Source organism: Lepidochelys kempii, chromosome 9, assembly GCF_965140285.1.
Source record: "Lepidochelys kempii isolate rLepKem1 chromosome 9, rLepKem1.hap1, whole genome shotgun sequence".
Taxonomy (NCBI): domain Eukaryota; kingdom Metazoa; phylum Chordata; order Testudines; family Cheloniidae; genus Lepidochelys; species Lepidochelys kempii.
Window position 1 is genome coordinate 64,965,365 of NC_136388.1, and position 19,890 is coordinate 64,985,254.

Here is a 19,890-nt window from a genome sequence, read left to right on the forward strand (position 1 = left end):
ACAGGTAATCATCAAGTGATCCATCCCCTGTCGCTTATTCCCAGCTTCTGGCAAACAGAGGCTAGGGACACCATTCCTGCCCATCCTGGCTAATAGCCATTGATGGACCTATCCTCCATGAACTTATCTAGTTCTTTTTTGAACCCTGTTATAGTCTTGGCCTTCACAACATCCCCTGGCAAAGAGTTCCACAGGCTGACTGTGCATTGTGTGAAGAAATACTTCCTTTTGTTTGTTTTAAACCTGCTGCCTATTAATTTCATTTGGTGAACCCTAGTCCTTGTGTTATGAGCAGTAGTAAACAACACTTCCTTATCTACTTTCTCCACACCAGTCATAATTTTATAGACTCAGTCATATCTCCCCTTAGCCGTCTCTTTTCCAAGCTGAAAAGTCCCAGTCTTATTAATCTCTCCTCATATGGAAGCAATTCCATACCCCAATAATTTTTGTTGCCCTTTTCAGAACCGTTTCCAATTCCAGTATATCTTTTTTGAGATGGGGAGACCACATCTGCACACAGTATTCAAGATGTGGGCGTACATAGAGGCAACATGATATTTTCTGTCCTATTATCTATCCCTTTCTTAATTATTCCCAGCATTCTGTTTGCTTTTTTGACTGGCACTGCACCTTGAGTGGATATTTTCAGAGAACTATCCACAATGACTCCTTTCTTGAGTGGTAACAGCTAATTTAGAACCCATCATTTTATATGTATAGCTGGGATTATGCTTTCCAATGTGCATTACTTTGCATTTATCAACATTACATTTCATTTGCCATTTTGTTGCACAGTCACTCAGTTTTGAGAGATCCTTTTGTAGCTCTTCGCAGTCTGCCTGGGTCTCAACTATCTTTAGTAATTTTGTATCATCTGCAAATTTTGCCACCTCACTGTTTACCCCTTTTTCCAGATCATTTATGAATAAGTTGAATAGGACTGGTCCCAAAACAGAGCCCTGGGGGACACCACTATTTACCTCTCTCCATTCTGAAAACTGACCATTTATATTTATCCTTTGTTTCCTATCTTTTAACCAGTTACCAATCCATGAGAACACCTTCCCTCTTATCCCATGGCAGCTTACATTGCGTAAGAGCCTTTGGTGAGGGACCTTGTCAAAGGCTTTCTGAAAATCTAAGTACACTATATCCACTGGATCTCCTTAGTCCACATGCTTGTTAACCCCCTCAAAGAATTCTAGTAGATTGGTGTGGCATGATTTCCCTTTACTAAAACCATATTGACTCTTCCTCAACAAATTATGTTAATCTATATGTCTGACAATATTGTTCTTTATTATAGTTTCAACCAGTTTGCCTGTTACTGAGGTCAGGCTTACAGGCCTGTAATTGCTGGGATCACCTCTGGAGCGCTTTTTAAAAATTGGCATCACATTAGCTATCCTCCAGTCACCTGATACAGAAGCTGATTTAAATGATAGGTTACAGACTAGTGTTAGAAGTTCTGTAATTTCACATTTGAGTTCCTTCAGAACTCTTGGGTGAATACCATCTGGTTCTGGTGTTTTATTGCTGTTTAATTTATCAATTTGTTCCAAAACCTCCTCTAATGATACCTCAATCTTGGACAGTTCCTCAGATCTGTCACCTAAAAAGAATGGCTCAGGTTTGGGAATCTCCTTCACATTCTCTGTCATGAAGACCAAAGCACAGAATTAATTTAGTTTCTCCACAATGGCCTTATTGTCCTTGAGTCCTTCTTTAGCACCTCGATCGTCCAGTGGCCCCACTGGTGGTTTAGCAGGCTTCCTGTTTCTGATGTCCTTAAAAAAAAATTGCTATTACTTTTTGAGTCTTTGGCTAACTGTTCCTCAAATTCTTTTTTGGCCTTCCTAATTGTATTTTTACACTTCATTTGCCAGTGTTTATGCTCCTTTCTATTTTCTTCACTAGGATTTAACTTCCACTTTTTAAAGGATGCCTTTTTGCCTCTCACTGCTTCTTTCACTTTGTTGTTTAGTCATGGTGGCTCTTTTTTGGTTCTCTTACTATTTTTTTTAATTTGGGGTACACATTTAAGTTAAGCCTCTATCATGGTGTCTTTAAAAAGCTTCCACGCAGCTTGCAGAGATTTCACTTTTGGCACTGTACCCTTTAATTTCTGTTTAACTAACCTCCTCACTTTTGTGCAGTTCCCCTTTCTGAAATTAAATGCTACAGTGTTGGGCCGCTGTGGTGTTTTTCCTGCCACAGGGATATTAAATTTAATTATATTATGCTCACTATTACCAAGTGGTCCAGCTATATTCACCTCTTGGACCAGATCCTGTGCTCCACTTAGAACTAAATCAAGAATTGCCTCTCCTCTTGTGGGTTCCAGGACCAGCTGCTCCAAGAAGCAATTATTTAAGGTGTAAAGAAACTTTATCTCTGCATCCCATCCTGAGGTGACATATACCCAGTCAATATGGGGATAACTGAAATCCCCCATTATTATTATTATTATTATTATTATTATTGAGTTTTTTATTTTAATTTTAATAACCTCTCTAATTTCCCTGAGCATTCATATCACCCTGTATGTTGACAATGTGCTACACAGTGTGAAGTACAGCACATAAAACATGGGCGGTTGATGCATAAATCAATTATCCTAGCAAAATATAATTTCTCAAACAACATACAATATTCAAATATGTATATTTTTTCATGGCTCTAACAGACAATGTCCTGGCATTTCTAAGCGGAGTTAGTGCTCTTGAATACTTATTCATAAGGAAAAAATGCTGCAAGTAATCAAAGAAAGCCATCAAATCCATGCCACTGGGAAGAGGAGGGAATTCCAAGTACTAGTACTCCCTGGTACACAAAAGACAGCAGGGCTCAGATCCAGCTCAAGGGCTTTTATCACTATCTAGCTATTCAGAAGCACTGATCAAAAGGAAGTTCTATGATCATGCCCCTTGTAGAGAAAGGCTACTGGCTATGCATTATGGACAGGGCCAGTGCTTTGGCTGGAATTTTCCATTGAGCCTAAGGAATTTGAATACTTAATTCCCTTAGGATCCTTTGAAAATCCCAGCCTACATGCATATAGGGATATACCTCAGATGTGTAATAGGAGAACAGAACTTCCAATTCCATATACTGTCTTCTAGGCCAGTGTCAGTGCCATGTGTGTTCATTGAAAGCTCAGATGTTGTTATCTACCTGCACAGGTTGGGAGTGCATGTATTCTCCTTTCTGGAACTGCCATTCATAAATCAACCAATGGGGTGCTGAAATCTGTAGGGTTCATGATAAGCTACCCAAAGTGCCAGCTTGTTCCCCAGCAGGCATTTGAAATAAGTAGAAGCCCTGGTAGAAATTGCTCAACTCAAAGTTTTCCCACCCCAGGATTTGATTCAGGATATCATAAGTGTGGTGGAGGGGATTTGTCAACTTGCTACATAAGTTAGATCTTTTGATCTCAGCAGTATTCACAGTACTGAATGGCACATCTGCACAGGAAGCAACCCCAGTGGACCCAAGCTACACAAAGATGCTCACATTTCATGCAGGTGGCAGATGGCTTTGGGGCCTCTCTGCCCAGTGGCAGTCAAGAACAATTTTCAGCTAGGACCTGATTTCTCTATTCCACTAGTACATGTTGTAATCACCATAAATACATTCACTCTGGGATGTGGAGACCACACAGAGGGACTTCAGACCAGGAACAGCAACTACACACAAATGTTCTAGATGGAAGAGCAGGCCTGTCGATGCCTACTAAGCGCTGTAAGAGACTTGGTGTCCCAAAAGGTGGTCTTGGTTCCAATGGAAAATCAGGAAGAAGCAGGGAGGCACCAGGTCCTGTAGATGTGAGAATGGGTTTTGCCTCATAAGATATTTCTGGTCACCACTTACCCAGCAGGGAAAGAAAACAGTCACAGATTGACCGAGGCAGTTGCTAACAGACCTTGCCATGAGTGATACCTGGATTTGAAAGTGGTTAATCTTCCCCACATAGGGAAATGCTGGAAGTAGACCTCTTTGTCATTTACCTAATCAAGAAGCTACCAGTTTGCTGCTTGTGATACTGAGAAGACTGCTTTGACAAGGGACACCTTCACTGTCCATACCCTGTATGCCTTTCCCCACCTGTATCTCATGCAGCAAAGGTGAAGCAAAGATTCAGTGGTCCCAACAGACATTCTGGCTTCACCCTGCTATAGATGAGGGTGGCTGATCCCATCAGGCACAGATGATCACTCAGACCCAAGACAATTCACTCCATCCCAACACAGGAGACTTCTCCCTGTCATCCTGCTTCCTGACAGGGGAGAGCTCAGGTGGCATGAGATTCCTGAACAAGTGTTGCAAGCTCTAGAAAGCCTTCTAGCAGAAAGATCTGAACTGAAAAAGGTTTTCAGCATGGAGCACTCAGGTGCTCCTTTCAACTCCCCTGTAAACCACTGCTTGACTACCTTCTTCATATATCTGATTTAAAGACAAATCTGTTTCTCCATGTGGATCTGTTTGCCACACATCTGAACTCTAACACTAAAATATTCAAACCTGATGGCCTAAATTTAGGCACCTAAATCCATATTTCAGCAGCTCAATTAGTGGCATGATAGTCAGAGGTTCTAATGCAACTCCCATTGATTTCAGTGATGATCCTGTTTCTTGTCTAGTTCCATTTATTTTGGTCAGATAATGACTGACTCAGCAGAGGAGCACCGCATTGGGTGAAGCCATTAAATCTTTCCAGTTCTTTGTCATCTACATAGTCCTTGGCTTTGGTGCACATTGTGTTTCCATGGTTTTTTATCAATTTTCTTTGTTTCCCTTAGATCTCTTGGTTCCTCAGAACACCCAGCTCTTTCAGTGCTTTTAGCTAAAGCCTTCACGGAGTTATCTGCTGTTTTTGGCTGTCATATTTTGCATGTGTCAACAACACCAGCACACTGTGTGTCATTGGCCTGGTTATCTTCCTCACACAGAAGTTGTCTTTCTACACTTTAGTTTCATCTTCTCTTCTGTATATAACTTGTTCAGGATTCAGGAGTCCTTTGTAAATTCACTCACTGTCTTGGAGATATTTCACTAAGTTCTCAAGGTGAGGTCAGAAAGAGCACTCTAACTGAGACTCTGCATTCTAATTTCATGACAGCAAAAAAAAAAAAAAAAGTAAAAATACTCTTGTAACTTTCTTGCAAGGTGATAGCATGAAAATGGCTGAAAAGTTATCAGTCATAACTGGGGTTCTTTAACGATATTACCTCTAAGTCTCTAGTCAGCCTCTAAGTAATGGGGGTAAGAGGAAACTTCCCCCAGGGGAAGGTGTCACCAGCTTGCCTGAGCCAGTGGGCATCTTGTGAAGTGAGCTCGCTAATTTTCCTGTTAATGTGTAACTCAGGATAGCCAAATAATGTATAACTCAGGATAGCCTCGGCCTTACATGCCACAAAGTAAATCAACAGTCTCTCATTGACCTGAATGTAAAGTGCAGTCAGAATAGGCTCTGATCAAGTCTGGCTTCTTGGTTTAAGGGAAAGGAAAGATCTTTCCTCTCCTCTTTTTGCTTCACCCAGAACTACCATTTGATAAAAGCAGCATTGCTAACATCAAAACTGGAGTTTTTACCGGTCAGGTGAGAAAAGTACTTATTTTATTTGAAAGTAGGTACAAAAACTACAAAACCAAAATCTAGTGCTATTTAGAAAAGAAGCAAAACTAACAGCTGATTGCATCCTCCTGTTTGAGCACATGGAATATCCTCTCAGCATCATCAGAATTGTCCTCTGCTAGATTAGAATTACTTATGCCACTGCCATTGCTATTGCTTTTTTTGCCTAGAAATCATACAGCTGTTCAAAATGGACAATCAGCTCTCATGTTGGAGTGAACAATTTGCAACATATTCCACAGTTGTTGAGGGAAACTCTGATAATTAAAATGTCATTTAGTTAATCTGCCATCGTCTTATATTGAATTTTGCATGTTACCAAATTCATTGTAGAAAAGACTCTCAGTTACAGCATTACTTATTGTCAGGGATAGTATGTTCAGTGCATATTGTGAAATTTCATCAAATGGATGTCTGCCAAGTGGATCTTTGTAGTCTTTCACTTTGCATCAGAAAGTGGCAGCATCAGTTGGGATTGGTCAAGTTTTTGCAGTCCAATCTATTAATATCAAATTGCACCACTGGTTCTCCAGTTTTGACATTTCACATTGGGCAAAATGTAATTCTAATGACAGTTCTTAGAAAATGGCTTGATTAATCTGGTTCAAACAATGAGACAGAGAAGTGTTTGATTTTGTAAAGTAAGTGAGTGCTGGAGGAAGTCTCTTCAATATTTCTGCCACAACTACTTGCAGAAAATTGGAACACCTTTCTTTCAAAGTAGACTTGAAAGCAGGATCAAAGCTCGCTGCTTGTAATTCCCTGTGAAATTCAAAACTAAAGTCAACCTTGTCAAGAGGGAGGTAAATGGAAACAAAATATAGGTTGACATGCAGTATGACATGCACTGGGTGAAAGATGCATTTCAGCAGAGAAAAGGCAAATGCTTTAAACTTTTTCAATAAAGAGAAATTATCTGCTTCTGTTTTCTGGAAAAGCAAATTATTGAGCAGGAACTCAGATAAGACTGATCTCAGAAACAGGAGATACAGCCTATTACTCTCATCACTATTCATGTCACTGAGTATTCGAGCTATGCAGAAACGCTCACGAGAACTTGCAAATTGGAACTGTGTTTTTATTTCAATCCAAGAATCAAGGATTCTGGCTATGGCTTCAGAACCAGACAGTCGTCTTGTCTGAGAAGACTGAACAAACACTGCAGGAGTTTCACCATCATTGATAAGTGTCTATATTTATTGGTATGCTTCATGAGGCATTGTGCTCACTTTAAACCAAGAATATGTTTCCCTCACCAGAAAGTCAATACAAGACGGAATTTCTTTGATTGCTTTGCAAGCACAGAGGTGAACTGTGTGACAAACACACTGAACAATACCAAATTTGGACACTTTCCCTTCGCTTTCGGTGAAGAGTGACTGACTGACTGGATCCACATATATTGGTACCATCTGTGCCAATTCCAATACAATTTTCAATGTTTATGTTAATTTTCCTCAAATTACTATCAAGAGCAGAGAAGATATCATCTGCTGCTGGAACCAAACTTAAGAAACCAGTAATGATCTTCTGTAAGGAATTGTTATAGTAACACACACACACACACACACTTTGAAACTGCAACATCAATATATTCATCTACTAGAAGAGAAAAGTTGGAATTTCCAATATCCTTATACAGTCCATCAGCAAAACAAAGACCAATAACATTTTTGATCAGTGCAGTGCTTGGATACAGTTTCTCTAGGCATTTTTGTCCTCAGCAAAATCAACCACATGATAAACTGTCCTAAGAGATAAATGACATGCAATATGGCAGCAGTTACTAGTTCAGTTCTTTCACTGACTCCTTCTAGTCTTGGCTGTGATGGCCCTGATGTAATGTGGATGACAGCACTTTTGTGCTTAGAATTTTTGATAGCATGCTTTCTTACGTCATTTAGCTGTGGTCACAGCTCTGTTCTCTGTGCAGTACAATAAGCTGCATCCTCATTACTTGGACTTCGCTTCAACCACAATTTCATTTCATTCATCTTTTCCCATTCAACTCTGTACTTCCTCTTGTATTTGCCATATTTCCCATGGTCAAAAATAATTGGGCCCTACCAAATTCATGGTCCATTTTCGTCAATTTCATGGTCATAGGTTTTAAAAAACAGTAAATTTCATTATTTCAGCTATTTAAATGTGCAATTTCATGGTGTTATAATTGTAGGGGTCCTGACCCAAAAAGGAACTGGTGGGGTGGGCGGGGTTTGCAAGATTATTGTATGGGGGGTTGTGGTGCTGCTACCCTTAATTCTGCTCAGTTGCTGGCGGTGGCGCTTCCTTCAGAGCTGGGCTCCTGGCCAGCAGCTGCTGCTCTCCAGCTGCAATAGAGCTGCTGCCATCAGCAGCGCAGAAGTAAGGATGGCATGGTATAGATGGCATGCCATTCTTACTTCTGTGCTGCAGCCTGCAGAGCTGGGCCCTCAGTCAGCAGCCACCACTCTCCGGCCGCCCAGCTCTGAAGGCAGCAGCGAGAAGTAAGGGTTGTATGGTATAGTATTTCCACCCTTACTTCTGCACAGCTGCTGGCAGGGTACTGCCTTCAAAGCTGGGCACCTGGCCAACAGCTGCTGCTCTCCAGCCACCCAGCTCTGAAGGCAGGGTGAGAATACCATGACCCCTCTAAAATAATCTTGTAACCCCCCTGCAACTCCCTTTTGGGTCAGGACCCCCAGTTTATGAAATGCTGGTCTCCCCTGTGAAATCTGTATAGTATAGGGTAAAAGCACACAAAAGACCAGATTTCCTGGGGGGAGACCAGATTTCACGGTCCGTGCCATGTTTTTCATGGCCATGAATTTGGCAGGGCCCTAATAATGAACTAAAACGACAGTTCTCAAAGTTCATTGCACCCTTCTGACAACAAAAATCACTACATGACCCCAGGAGAGGGGACCGAAGATGGAGCCTGCCCGAGCCCCACTGCCCAAGTTCCACCACCGGGGGAGGGGAGGTGCAAAGCTGAAGCCCTAGGGTTTCTGCCCTGGGTGGGGGGCATGTAACATTAGCCCTGGGCAGTGGGGCTTGGGCTTCAGACTTGCTGGTGCCCTGGGCCAACACGAGCCTTGGTGAACCCATTAAAATGCAATGAAGACCCACTTTGGGGTCCTGACCCACAGTTTGAAAACCCCTGAACTAAAAAATTGACATTAAGAAAACTACAGTAGTATGTAATCGTTTGGCATTAGAGTTGCCACATGTGATAGTAGACAGGCCCCTAGATTCAGAGAAAATTTCTAGTAAGGCTTAGTTCTTTTTGTCACGTTATTTTTAGCTGATATATTAGTTCTAGTCATTTGTGTGTTTTAAATAAATGTATCTGAATGAAATTCCAAGCTGTTCTCCACCCATAACATTCCCCCGCCCCATCATTAAGTATGGAATAATTTTCTTTAAGAATGATGGTTAGGACATTATTATTAAATCTGTTTTCAGCTCCCAGTTAGGCAGGCTAAATTTGGCATGACTAGTAAACCTGGTAACAGTTGTTGCTAGTCTTAGAAGTAATGCTAGATTTCAAAGCTGCTACTGTTGCTAGATTTAGCAGAATTGTCAAAAGCATAAGCTCTAGATTACGGCATTACTAAATTCAGTGGCAGTAGTGGCCTCCAAATCTAGTTGCCTCTAGCTGTTCAGTGTAGCACTACGGAGCATCTAGACCTTTTTAGCTGGTCTGCTGGGTCCTGACTGGCCTCTGCTGGCTCCCAGCCCTTCTAGCTGCTGGAGAACCAAGTTTTGCTAATTTCATCAGCTGCTGACCCAAGGAGGCCTTTCTAGGAAACCACTGGAGATCCAAACTCACTGTTGTTCTCTTCTTAGCCCTGGTCTACACTAGGACTTTAGGTCGAATTTAGCAACGTTAAATCGATTTAAACCTGCACCCGTCCACACAGTGAAGCCCTTTATTTCGACTTAAAGGGCTCTTAAAATCGATTTCCTTACTCCACCCCTGACAAGTGGATTAGCGCTTAAATCGACGTTCCCAGCTCGAATTTGGGGTACTGTGGACACAATTCGATGGTATTGGCCTCCGGGAGCTATCCCAGAGTGCTCCATTCTGACCGCTCTGGACAGCACTCTCAACTCAGATGCACTGGCCAGGTAGACAGGAAAAGAACTGCAAACTTTTGAATCTCATTTCCTGTTTGGCCAGCGTGGCAAGCTGCAGGTGACCATGCAGAGCTCATCAGCACAGGTGACCATGATGGAGTCCCAGAATCGCAAAAGAGCTCCAGCATGGACTGAACGGGAGGTACGGGATCTGATCGCTGTTTGGGGAGAGGAATCCGTGCTATCAGAACTCCGTTCCAGTTTTCGAAATGCCAAAACCTTTGTGAAAATCTCCCAGGGCATGAAGGACAGAGGCCATAACAGGGACCCGAAGCAGTGCCGCGTGAAACTGAAGGAGCTGAGGCAAGCCTACCAGAAAACCAGAGAGGCGAACAGCCGCTCTGGGTCAGAGCCCCAAACATGCCGCTTCTATGATGAGCTGCATGCCATTTTAGGGGGTTCAGCCACCACTACCCCAGCCGTGTTGTTTAACTCCTTCAATGGAGATGGAGGCAATACGGAAGCAGGTTTTGGGGACGAAGAAGATGATGAGGAGGAGGAGGTTGTAGATAGCTCACAGCAAGCAAGCGGAGAAACCGGTTTTCCCGACAGCCAGGAACTGTTTCTCACCCTAGACCTGGAGCCAGTACCCCCCGAACCCACCCAAGGCTGCCTCCTGGACCCAGCAGGCGGAGAAGGGACCTCTGGTGAGTGTACCTTTTAAAATGCTATACATGGTTTAAAAGCAAGCATGTGAAAGGATTACTTTGCCCTGGCATTTGCGGTTCTCCTAGATGTAGTCCTAAAGCCTTTGCAAAAGGTTTCTGGGGAGGGCAGCCTTATTTCGTCCTTCATGGTAGGACACTTTATCACTCCAGGCCAGTAACACATACTCGGGAATCACTGTAGAACAAAGCATTGCAGTGTATGTTTGCTGGCATTCAACCAAAATCCGTTCTTTCTCTCTCTGTGTTATCCTCAGGAGAGTGAGATATAATTCATGGTCACCTGGTTGAAATAGGGTGCTTTTCTTCAGGGACACTCAGTATAGCCCATTCCTGCTGGGCTGTTTGCCTGTGGCTGAACAGAAATGTTCCCCGCTGTTAGCCACAGGGAGGGGGGAAGGTTGAGGGGGTAGTCACGCGGTGGGAGGAGGCAAAATGCGACCTTGTAACGAAAGCACATGTGCTATGTATGTAATGTTAACAGCAAGGTTTACCCTGAAAGAGTGTAGCCACTGTTTTATAAAATGTGTCTTTTTAAATACCGCTGTCCCTTTTTTTTTCTCCACCAGCTGCATGTGTTTCAATGATCACAGGATCTTCTCCTTCCCAGAGGCTAGTGAAGCTTAGAAAGAAAAAAAAACGCACTCGCGATGAAATGTTCTCCGAGCTCATGCTGTCCTCCCACACTGACAGAGCACAGACGAATGCGTGGAGGCAAATAATGTCAGAGTGCAGGAAAGCACAAAATGACCGGGAGGAGAGGTGGAGGGCTGAAGAGAGTAAGTGGTGGGCTGAAGAGAGTAAGTGGCGGGCTGAAGACAGGGCTGAAGCTCAAATGTGGCGGCAGCGTGATGAGAGGAGGCAGGATTCAATGCTGAGGCTGCTGCAGGACCAAACCAGAATGCTCCAGTGTATGGTTGAGCTGCAGCAAAGGCAGCTGGAGCACAGACTGCCACTGCTGCCCCTCTGTAACCAACCGCCCTCCTCCCCAAGTTCCATAGCCTCCACACCCAGACGCCCAAGAACGCGGTGGGGGGGCCTCCGGCCAACCAGCCACTCCACAACAGAGGATTGCCCAAAAAAAAGAAGGCTGTCATTCAATAAATTTTAAAGTTGTAAACTTTTAAAGTGCTGTGCTTAAAGTGCTGTGTGGCATTTTCCTTCCCTCCTCCACCACCCCTCCTGGGATACCTTGGTAGTCATCCCCCTATTTGTGTGATGAATGAATAACGAATGCATGACTGTGAAGCAGCAATGACTTTATTGCCTCTGCAAGCGGTGATTAAAGGGAGGAGGGGAGGGTGGTTAGCTTACAGGGAAGTAGAGTGAACCAAGGGGCGGGGGGTTTCATCAAGGAGAAACAAACAGAACTTTCACACTGTAGCCTGGCCAGTCATAAAACTGGTTTTCAAAGCTTCTCTGATGCGTACCGCACCCTCCTGTGCTCTTCTAACCGCCCTGGTGTCTGGCTGCGCGTAACCAGCAGCTAGGCGATTTGCCTCAGCCTCCCACCCCGCCATAAACGTCTCCCCCTTACTCTCACAGATATTGTGGAGCACACAGCAAGCAGTAATAACAGTGGGAATATTGGTTTCGCTGAGGTCTAAGCAAGTCAGTAAACTGCGCCAGCGCGCCTTTAAACGTCCAAATGCACATTCTACCACCATTCTGCACTTGCTCAGCCTGTAGTTGAACAGCTCCTGACCACTGTCCAGGCTGCCTGTGTACGGCTTCATGAGCCATGGCATTAAGGGGTAGGCTGGGTCCCCAAGGATACATATAGGCATTTCAACATCCCCAACAGTTATTTTCTGGTCTGGGAAGAAAGTCCCTTCCTGCAGCTTTTGAAACAGACCAGAGTTCCTGAAGATGCGAGCATCATGCACCTTTCCCGGCCATCCCACGTTGATGTTGGTGAAACGTCCCTTGTGATCCACCAGAGCTTGCAGCACTATCGAAAAGTACCCCTTGCGGTTTATGTACTCGCCGGCTTGGTGCTCTGGTGCCAAGATAGGGATATGGGTTCCGTCTATAGCCCCACCACAGTTAGGGAATCCCATTGCAGCAAAGCCATCCACTATGACCTGCACATTTCCCAGGGTCACTACCCTTGATATCAGCAGATCTTTGATTGCGTGAGCTACTTGCATCACAGCAGCCCCCACAGTAGATTTGCCCACTCCAAATTGATTCCCAACTGACCGGTAGCTGTCTGGCGTTGCAAGCTTCCACAGGGCTATCGCCACTCGCTTCTCAACTGTGAGGGCTGCTCTCATCCTGGTATTCATGCGCTTCAGGGCAGGGGAAAGCAAGTCACAAAGTTCCATGAAAGTGCCCTTACGCATGCGAAAGTTTCGCAGCCACTGGGAATCGTCCCAGACCTGCAACACTATGCGGTCCCACCAGTCTGTGCTTGTTTCCCGAGCCCAGAATCGGCGTTCCACAGCATGAATCTGCCCCATTAGCACCATGATGCATGCATTGGCAGGGCCCATGCTTTCACAGAAATCTGTGTCCATGTCCTGATCACTCACGGGACCGCGCTGACGTCGCCTCCTCGCCCGGTATCGCGTTGCCATGTTCTGGTGCTGCATATACTGCTGGATAATGCGTGTGGTGGTTGATGTGCTCCTAATTGCCAAAATGAGCTCAGCGGCCTCCATGCTTGCCTTGGTATGGCGTCCGCACAGAAAAAAGGCGCGGAACGATTGTCTGCCGTTGCTCTGACGGAGGGAGGGGCGACTGACGACACGGCTTACAGGGTTGGCTTCACGGAGCTAAAATCAACAAAGGGTGTGCCTGTACATCAAGGAGTATTTCAGGCAGGACTGCACGGAGGGTTCCAATAAGAAATGGTGCACCAAAGTTATCGTTGTTATTGGAACAAGGAGGTTAGCCTGGCCTCTGATTGATACATGGCTAGATTAACCTCGCTGCGCCTTCTCTGTGACTGACTGCAGTGTGATCTAGACAGGGGAGGAGGAAAATGAGTACAAAACAAATCTGGTCTATTTCTTGTTCTGACCCACTCCATCTATCCTTTACATCTTTGGCTGGCAGCAGACGGTGCAGAAGGACTGCATGCCATCCACATCTCATGGCTGCTTGGCAGAAGATGGTACAGTACGACTGCTAGCCATCTTCATCTCTTGCCTGCCTGGCATAAGATGGTACAATACGACTGCTAGCAATCCTCATCTCTTGCCTGCCTGGCAGAAGATGGTACAGTATGACTGCTAGCAGTCCGTATTGCCTGCCCGCTCACCATAAGACGGTTCAATAGGACTGCAGGACTAAAGAGAATGACCTGGTCAAGTCACTCCAAATTTAGTCCCTGCGCCCATGTCTGCCCAGGCGCTCCCAGCCGACGTGGCCAGGAGCACCTCGGACACGACGAGGACGACTACCAGTCGTATTGCACCGTCTGCTGCCAGAAGGCAATGGGTTGCTGCTACTGTGCAGCAAAGCCGTACCGCGTCTGCCAGCACCCAGGAGACATAGGGTGACGGTTACCTGAGTGGGCTCCATGCTTGCCGTGGTATGGCGTCTGCACAGGTAACTCAGGAAAAAAGGCGCGAAATGATTGTCTGCCCTTGCTTTCACGGGGGGAGGGAGGGTGGGAACGGGGTCCTGACGATATGTACCCAGAACCACCCGCGACAATGTTTTAGCCCCATCAGGCATTGGGATATCAACCCAGAATTCCAATGGGCAGCGGAGACTGCGGGAACTGTGGGATAGCTACCCACAGTGCAACGCTCCGGAAGTCGACGCTTGCCTCGGTACTGTGGAAGCGCTCCGCCGAGTTAATGCACTTAATGCACTTAGAGCATTTTCTGTGGGGACACACACACTCGAATATATAAAACCGATTTCAAAAAAACCGACTTCTATAAATTCGACCTAATTTCGTAGTGTAGACATACCCTTAAAGGGCCACTTTGTGAAGCTGGGTATTGCAAACCAACAGAGTGTTTGGCAGTAAGGCAGTAAATGCCTGTTGTACCCCATCACAGAAGATTATTTAATAACTGCCCACTGCGTGGTTTCTTGTGCCTTCCTCTGAAGCAGCGGGCACTAGCCCCTTGGGAGACAGGATACTCGACTAAATGGACCCCTGGTCTGACTTGGAAGGGAAATTCCTAGGTTCTTCCATGTGGTAATATTTTCCAGTTTACTATTGCAGTGCTATAGTTTTTTGGCAAGGAATTTACTGTAATTAATTTATATGATAAGGTAAATCCTTTTCTGGAATCCGGTCTCTTTACTCTTTTATATGTCTTGACATCTTATATCCTATTACACATACACAAACACTATCTTGAAAGAAAATTATTAAGGTTGAAAAGTCAAGCACTCAAAAATTAAGAAATGCCTGAATTATAGTTACCTATGCCAGCCAGTCCCAGTTCTCCCCTCACCCGCATCTCAGCTCCTTGTCAGAATTGTTACAGTAACAATTGTTATAGCTCCTTGTTAGATCTCCTTTCTTCTCCCCTTTTTATGTTTTCTCCTACTGGTTTCCAGTCCCAGTCTCCTCCAGTCAGCCCCAGCTTCCTCCCCCGCCTCGCCCCGGCCCCCAGCACCACATCTGATGTCAGTGTTCTTCACCCTGTCTCAGCCAATCAGCTCCATGTTCCTATGTGTTTCCCCCACTGTCTCCCAGGACCAGTCTCCTTGTACAACCAGCCCCAGTCTCCACCATTTATTGTTTGGAACAATATGTTGAAAACTGAAGAAAAAGAACATCTAAAGAATTTTGCCAGTAGTTTTTCTGAATGGCTACAGAATTTTATATTAACTCAAATTAGCTGAATAAAATCTTAGGGATTTTCAAGCCAGGTGTCCATTTTTGCAGGTCCAGTCCTGCATCTACCATGAACAGCATCCACAATTTTGCGACTGCAGTGAAAGACATGAAGAATTCCAGAGAAAGACATGAACAGATTGCAAATACAGAACTTGTGCACAATTCACTCAAGGGCAAAATTGTTTCTATAGATGTACATTTTAAAAATGTTAGTAGAGCAACTGAAATTCTATATAAATATCCAAAATAATTAATCATCTCAGTACTGCAGCCAGTAGAGCAGTCATCCAAAAACCAACACATTTAAAATTAAGACACAAGTTATTCTCACATTAAGAGTACCATAAATACAGCACTTTTTTGTTTGGGTAAAAATCATACCTAGTGCAACTGCTGAAAGCAGGAATTAATCCAACACCCTGATGTTTGAAAGTGTTGGCCAGTGTATTTAGGAACTGTGAAATGTCTTTATCTCTTTTTCAGATAGGTAATATTCTGTTAATATTTTCGAATATATATTTTTACAGCTTTATCAACCTCCTAGTGGCTTTGATCTTGGTGATCCTTACTGTCGCTTAATGACAACAAAATATAGAAGTCTACATGATCCACATTTGCGTTCCTATTACAAGCGCAAAAATAATCTACGGAGATTAAAGAAAGGAGGTTATGTCACCAACGATAACAAAGTAGGTTATATAAGATGTTATGAATATTTATGTCAATGGGATTTTCAAAGCACTTGGTGTTGGCCTAACTCTGTTCCCATTGAAGGTAAGGACAACTTTACTTTGGATTTCCATGGAAATAGTGAGGCCAACACTAAGCGCTTTTGAAATTCCCACCCATATTACTTTAGAGTTTATCTTGCCTTCCTAGAAAACACATGTAGCAGGCATCAGTGGTGGGTAAATGGTCATACAGCCAACACAATGAGCCACCACGATGCAAGGCAGAAGTATGTTACTTGGAGAAGGTGTGTCATGCCCCTTTAGCCATTGATGGTGGCAAACACACTAGCCAACTAGGTGTTGGACATGCTTCATTTTCTGCTGGGGTGCTGTGTATGGGTCAATGTGCATCTCTCTTTTCGCTGTCTATGGACAGATTCTGTCTGGTTACTTCAGTAGAGAGAAGAGACTCTGTCTTGGGTTCATCTGAATCAGTGGGATATCGCCTGAAGCAAGTTGCTCCTTTTAATTTTCCAACAGTGGAGATCCAGCTCAAGAGGCCACTTGGGTTCTAAAGACTGTTTTACATCATGGAATTTCACTGGCTCGATCAAGAAGTGTAGTCAGAGTTAGGTCCCTAACCAGGCTGGGCTTTTAGGTTAAGATGGGGAAGTCCTTTCTCCCCTGTCCCAGCTTCACTCAGAACTGCTCCCTGGAAGAAGCAGCCAGCCCTTTTTACCCCTTGGCCCTGACTGGCTTTTGCCTATTCTGGCCCTTCTAACCGTTAGGGAACTGCTTGTCATTGGTTCTATAAGCACATGATCGTGGGTGGTCTCTCTAGGTACCTCTTGCCCGTTTAAACTCTCCACTCTGTTAGTGCTATTTTCCTTCGTGGTATGTCTAAAGTGAAAATACATTTAATCATTTACAGTGGCTCATGCTATCTTTTGAAATCAATGGAAGTTAAGCACAGGACTAAAATTAACCACATGTGCTTTGCTGAATCAGGCCTGGATTCTGGGTTCCCTATCATAATTATAGGGAAGTGCAGGAAATATAGTTAATACCACAGTGATCTAGTTGCAGAGGTAAACCTGAAACTTTTTAACAATGAACCCTAGAGGTAAAAGTCTGAAACAGAGTATTAAGAAAGACTAAGAAAGCAATAATCAATTACTTCCAGAAAAACCTATCCAACTCTATCAGTAAGAACCATGTAGAGTTATAGGGTCATATTCAGTCCACTGAAGTCAATGGAGTTGCCCCCTCTTGCCCCAGGTCTGAATTTAACCCTTAAAAAGTAAATGGACAAATGAAAATTAGGGCCTGAAATTTTAATCACTCCCTTTAAGGCCAATTTTCACTATGAGAGCAATGTAAAGGGGCTTTAGTGTGACTGAGAAGTCAGACCTAAGAAAGCAAAATGGGCAGGTATGGGTAAAATGGCCAACAGCCAGTGCTCAATATTATTGACAGACAATTCTCGAAGCTCGTATTGATATTGATTTTTGCTGGCTTGAACATGACATAGTTCTTGTGACTTTACCTTGTTGATATATGGAAGTAGTGTTCACATCCCAAAGGCCAAGGGTCCTAAAGCAATCTTGACTACTTAAAGGAAAGATGATGTTCCCCAGAGTCACAACAAGCAATTTTATCTTTCCAATAAAGCTTCACAAAAGATTTGTTTTTAGAGAGCGAGCCTCTGAATAATTCTAATTTTTCTTTGAAATAAGAAAATACCATAAATGCAGTTTTGGTACCAATTCGATAGCTCCCTTTTCCAAACACAGCAGACTTCATCTTATAACAGTCTCATGAGAAGGATCCCTGACCACGGCCACAGCTAAAGAAGGAGCTGACATGTCAGACAGACCAAACAGTTTTCTTTTAAGCGCTATAAAAATATAAAGATTTAGCAAAAACCTAATCCTGTGCAAAAAGAGGGTTTTGGTTCCATGACTGCACCATCCAGCAGAGAGATGGGAAATTAGGGATGATTAGATGGAGAAAGGTTTTATATTCGTGGTTTAGACGGCTGGATCCAAAGGATCTGCATGCATGATCTCTCACAGGTCACTATTTTGAAATAATTCTGTGGCTTGCATAGCAGCAACTTCTACAGTGGGAAACTGGTACAGGTTGTATGTTCAGAGAACTATAGTTACTGATAAGCAACCTATTTATCTCTGTAAAGACAGTAATATGCACTGTATGTGAAAGTATTTTGAGATCCATGGCTATATAAAGCAAATAACCATTTTCTATGCAACCTCTTTTTCTTTTTAGGTTGTGTGTACACTAAAGGAATTCAATGAATACAGACAGTATCTGACCACCCTTAAGTTAGAGTTTGAAAAAAATTATATGAGAGAACAAGTAAGTTAATTAAAGTAGTTAAAATTCTGTTTTGTTTCAAAAACAAACACAAAATAGCAGTCAGCTAAAAAAATTACAGTGACTGCAGAGCCTCCCACTGGGGTTTACCCAATGGCTAATCCTTTATTAGAGTCAATGGGACTGTTACCAAAGTTTTGAGAACACGCTCTTCTGTGCCTAGCAAAGTATATGGCCTATAAAGCTGACGTCTGGTTAGTGAGTCCACTGTTTTTGGTGGCAACCATCTGGGTTGAAAGACAATGGTGTAAACAGCAAAGCAGTTCAGTTACCGTGAATCATGCTACAGCACTGCAAGTATTAACAAAGTCCAATTCTTGAGCAAGAGTCCATACCATGCATAGGGCAGGCATATGGCGCAAGACCAGAGGATGAAGCTGGTGCACCCCTAGTGCTTGAGGCCTGCTGTGCTTTCCTCTTCGCTTTCTTCTCTCTCAACCACCTCTCTTCATCCCTGGTGAGTCCACTGCTAACAACTTGAAATGGGAGGGATCTTGGCAGCTTATTGACAGACAACATTCTAGGAGTTGATTGTACAGCTAATGTTTTAAGGGTGAAATGCAAAGCTTACAATAATACTGCCGTACTCCCCATTTGCCTCCCAGACGTGTCTGATGTGCTCAAAGGCACAATATAACCCACAGGGAGCAGGTAACTATTTTCTAAAACAAAAAAATGGAAAAGCTAAAGACCAGACCTCTCAAAAGTCTGTACTGTCAAATTTGGCAGTTTGGGCTTGTCTCCACTTGTCGGTGGATCGACGCCGTGGTGATCAATTCACCAGGGGTCAATTTAGTGGGTCTAGTGAAGACCTGCTAAATCAACCACCGACCGCTCTCCCGTCAACTCCGGTACTCCAGTGGAACAATAAGCATAAGGTAAGTCGATGGGAGAGTTTCTCCCGTCCACCCAGTGTGGTGTAGACACTGCAATAAGTCGACTTAAGCTGCATTGGCTCCAGCTACATTATTCACGCAAATTGTGTTGCGTAACTTAGGTCAACTTAACCCCACAGTGTAGACGTGAGTGAGTCACTCAAAGAGGGAGTTTCCCTTCTCGGCATGCTGCATACATTTTCAAAAAGGGGGTGTAGGTAGCCCCCAAACTGCTCCGAGTGCTCAGGTGGGGCAAGGAACCCTGGGCAGGGGGGCAAGGAACCCCAGGCGGGGGGGCAAGGAACAAAGGGGCGGGACAAAGCTGTGGTTAAAGGCATTGTTGCTCATTCCAAAGGGGAACATGTCACAGACTTGCAGTAGCCTATTGTCACCAGGGTTTCCACACCGTGGCACCCCCTAAGCCTGGGGAGGCCCCAGCACACACCTAGGCCTCCGCTCTCTAGGTGTTCCAGCATGCCAGTCCAAGCTTAAGAGGTTCAGCCCTCCAGCAGAGCCCCAGTTAGTTTTCCCTTTCTGAGGTTTGACAAGAAAAGAAGTAAACACAAACAAATCATCCCAGAGATATGGTAAAGCTCTCAGAGGGCTTCTGCAAAGCTATGGGCCCAACTAGGCTCACTGGCTAGCATAAAGGAATGGTCCCATCACTGGTGGACCTGCAACAGGCCTTCCCTCACCAGGCAGCAGGCAGCTAAAG

General features: G+C 44.1%; 1 protein-coding gene across 3 annotated transcripts in view; it reads right to left on the minus strand.

Moving 5' to 3' along the window:
* Window positions 1–19,890, minus strand: part of TRMT2B (tRNA methyltransferase 2B) — a 57,102-nt gene that overhangs the window by 15,367 nt on the left and 21,845 nt on the right. The window lies entirely within an intron of this gene.